Here is a 3,924-nt window from a genome sequence, read left to right on the forward strand (position 1 = left end):
GCCAGAGCACAGCACGTGCACCTCCGATGGGGACAAAACGGGTGTCTTTGTCCTGGCTGTGAGTTTCTGACACTGGCCTTTGCTGGCCCCAAGGCCACCTGTCCAGCAGCTCTGCATCCTCCTTCCCCCACTGCATCTCCCTGCCTCAGGCGCTGGGCTGAAACCTGGCCTCGGGGCAGCTTCAGGGCCACCAGGCCCGGTGCTCCCCCTGTGTCTCTCCGGGCCTCTCCCTCCCATGCTCGGGCCCTGCCACACGGACACCTCGGCACTGAGCACTGTCTCGGGCTGCTCTGTCCTTTGCAGGCAACTGTGGTGATGTGGAAGATCCTCCAGATGCCCTGTGTCCCACATGTAGTGACCGTGTATTTCCCCCGCCTCTTTGTGCATCTGCTCTTCCAAGTGTTCTTCAGCACGTTGGATGTGCCAGCGGAGGTCGATACCTTCTGGAAGGGATGCCAGCAGCAATACGGCCTTGCCACCAACCCCAACAGGTGCTCCATGCCAGTCCTCCTGTCCCTGCCAGGTGCCCAGGGCAGGAGCCAGTGCTCCCAGCGTGACCTGGGCTTTGCTCTGCATGCAGGTTTGCAGTGCGGACCCTGAAGTCCCTGCTCTGCCAAATGCAGCACGAGGATGTGGTGGTGGCAATAGAACGCAAGTGTGGCTGGGACACGCTGCTGTGTGCTGACACCCACCACTATGCCGTGGGTCTGCTGGCCAGGTGAGACCCCCTTCTCCCCACTGCCTCTGACATTTGTGCTCAGTGCCCAGGGTGCCCCACACAGTCCCCGTGGTCGTGGGCCAGAGGGCCTTGTCACCGAGGAACAGCCAAGCCGACTGGAAAAGGCTGGGAGAGGAGGGGGCCCACAAGGAGCCACCTCCCAAATAGCCCAGGGCCCTTACAGGATGCTGGGGAAAGGCCAGACCTCTGTGAGTCAGTCCTGGGAGAGGTTTGTCCCCCGGCCCAAAGTCTTGGTTTCTTTTTCTCCTGCCAGGGAGATGTCCTGTGTCTCCATCCCCTTGTGCTCAAGGATCGCTCGCGACCTGCTCCGGCTGCTCAGCACACAGGAGCCACGCTGGGAACTGCCCGCCCTGGCATTCCTTGTGGAGGTGAGCCTGATGGCCAGCGCTGCCTCGCTCAGCTGCCTCCCAGCTCTCTGCCCTCTCGTAGCCGCAACTGCCTGGGACGGTGCCCGCGCCCTGCGCTGCTGCCTGGGCCCAGCCCTGTGCTGTTCCGGGCTCTTGCCGGCCAGGTCCCCTGTCACTGCCCTGTGCCTTTCAGGTTCTTGAGTGCCTGAACTTGAGTGAACGCGGTGCTAAGAGAATCCTGCAAATCTTGTCAAGGCACCTGCGGAGCGAGTGTAGGGAGAGGCGTCGCCTGGCGCTCAGGGCCCTTCTTGTGCTCATCGATGATCCCTTGATGGTGAGAAGGGGGCAGCGGCTGAGGCTGCGCTTGGGAATGCAGTCGCTTGGGCTTGGCTGGGCTTTGGGCGCTGGGGCAGCTGCTCCCAGCTCTCCTGCCTCCTGGTTCAACTGCCCAAGTGCTTCGGAACAGCCCTTTGGCCCCTAGGCCCTGCGGCAGCAGGATGGCGTTTCACAAACTTGTGTTCTGCACAGAGCGAAAAAATGTGGAGCCTGACTGAAAGTCTTGTGGAGCTCCTGTGGGACGCAGATGGAGAGATAGTCAGCATGACAGTCAGGCTCCTCAGCTTTATCTTCTGGGACAAGGCCATGCTGATACCCAGCCCCATCGCACTGCAGCTGGTTGAGGCGCTCCTGCCACTCTTTGACCACGTAAGGCTCGCTGCCCCCAGCCACGGCCACTGACTGCTGCCTGGACACTTTGTGCCCTGTGGATTTGCAGGCCTGAGCCAAGCTGAGCCCCGTGCAGCCGATGCTGAGGTCTTTTTTTCTTCCTTTCATACAGGACAATAGCCATGTGCAGCTGCTCTCCATACTGCTCTTCCAAACATTGATGTCTCTTCCACTGGAAAAGGAAGAAAAGGCCCTGAAGACACACGTGCGCCAGAGCCTGCTGCCACTCTTCTTCCACTGCCATGATGAGAATCAGCATGTGGCACAGGTGAGGACTCATGGGCTGCTGCTGTCCCCCTGGGAGGGGGCTCAGCTGCCTCCTGCCCTAGCGCCTCGTGGGCTGCAGCATCCTCCAGGCCTTGGCACAGGGACACAGGGACACAGGTCCTGCGCCCTGGGCTGTGGGGCCATCTCCGCATCTCTGCTGCTCTCCAGGTTTCTCAGGAAACGCTGCTTTGTGTGGCTGAGTTCCTGAAGAGGAGGGATCTTCAAAAACTGGTGAAGAACAAGAAGCTGTGGAAGTTCACCGAGTGCCTGGTAAGGACGGCCTGGAAGTGCCAGCCTCAGGCTGGAGAAGCCCCCTGAGCGCGGTGCTCAGTGTGTGGGCTGGCAGCTGTGCCCCTGCCCGCTGCTGCACCCAGAGGCTGCGCGGGCTCTTCTCCAGGCTCCCGTGGGCCCGAGCCGGGGCCGATGGAGCCCCGGCCCGGCGGGGCCGCGGGGCGGGGCGGCGCCGCGGCTCCCGGGGCAGCAGCCGCCCCTCTGCCCCCTCCAGAGCCCGGCGCCCGCGGCTGCTGGCCGCGCCTCAGGGCTGTGCGGGCAGGGGAGGCCGGGGCTGGGCGCAGGGAGCGCCCGGCACAGGGGCTGAGCCCGCGCCAACCCTTCCCTCCTGCCGCTCTCTGCAGCTGGCCGACGACAGGAGCCGAGCGGCCGAGCACCTGCGCCGGGCCCTGCAGTACCTGGACAGCCCGCAGCAGTCCCTGCGAGAGGAGGCCATCAGGTTCATCGGTGAGCCGTGAGCCCGGGCTCCCCTTCCCTCCCCGCCCCGCCGCAGCTCGGCCCCAGCCCCGGCTGCTGCCCCGGCAGCGCCATCCGGGCCCGGCGCCGTGGAGCCCCGCCTGGCCTCGGCGCTGCTGCCGCCCTCTCGCAGCCGTGCCCTGGGCCGGCAGCGTGCGGCAAGGGCCCGGGCTGAGCCCTGCCGGGCCAGGAGGCCGTGTGGCCACAGGGCTGGCAGCGCCGCTGGCAGGGAGCTGTGCCGCTGGGCCGTGACAGGCTCTGTGTTCACAGGGATGGCCGGGCAGCACCTCAGGGGGAAGAAGGAAGAGCTCCAGCTCATCTGTGAGGGTGAGTGAGGGCAGCGGGCTGTCAGCGGGGGCTGGCGGGGGAGCTGCAAGCCCTGCCCCGGCTGCCGAGGGCTCTGCTCCCTGTGCGGACGAGGGGCGGTGTGGGCAGAGCACACAGAGACGTCAGGGCCACCTGGGGGATTCGTGGCCAGCAGCTTCGGGCTGATCCTGTTGGTCCCTGCTCCCTGCTGGCCATGGCTAGAGCCGGCTGGCACGGCCCTGGAACGGGGGTCTCCTCGGGTCCCCTCAGATCCGGGAACTGACCATGGCTCTGTTCCTCTCTCTTTCAGCCCTTGAAGGCATGGCAGATGACATCAGCGTCGCCGTCGGAAGCCTGGCAATTCAAACACTGTACGTCCTCCAGGCAGTAGAGAGAGCTCGATATTCCATCTTCGACAGCCTGCATGATCAGCTCCACAGGGCATGGAGGACACGGCCTCGTCTCTCAGGGCTCAGCTGGCTGCACTGCTGGAGCTCTGCAGAGAGCTGATCCCAGAAGCTCTGTCTGCTGGGGCCACCTGAGCCAGAAGCAATGTTTCATTTGTTCAACATTGTTCTTTCCTTATTTTCCTTTTTCCTTAGCATAAAAATGTAGGATATAAATGTAGGATATGTTGTAATAGACAGACTCCCAGGATCTTTCATTTGCTGCCCAGGGTCTGCAGAGCACAGGGGTAGAGGGGAAAACGGGTCCTTGTGCTCAGCAAGCGGCCCAGGCCAGCAGTGGGGAAGGGAAAAGTAGCCCCTTGGCCTTTGCTGGTTCTGCTGAAGC

The 3,924-nt window shown here is 63.7% G+C and overlaps 1 long non-coding RNA gene across 1 annotated transcript; it reads left to right on the top strand.

Annotated features, from left to right (window-relative positions):
* Positions 1–323: 323 nt before the first annotated feature.
* On the top strand, positions 324–1,109 carry LOC137467627 (uncharacterized). Its single transcript, XR_010995574.1, has 3 exons — positions 324–491; positions 581–718; positions 993–1,109. It is a non-coding gene; the product is annotated as an uncharacterized lncRNA (long non-coding RNA).
* The last annotated feature ends 2,815 nt before the right edge of the window (positions 1,110–3,924 follow it).

The sequence above is a fragment of the Anomalospiza imberbis genome, unplaced genomic scaffold (assembly GCF_031753505.1).
Source record: "Anomalospiza imberbis isolate Cuckoo-Finch-1a 21T00152 unplaced genomic scaffold, ASM3175350v1 scaffold_71, whole genome shotgun sequence".
NCBI classification, from domain to species: domain Eukaryota; kingdom Metazoa; phylum Chordata; class Aves; order Passeriformes; family Viduidae; genus Anomalospiza; species Anomalospiza imberbis.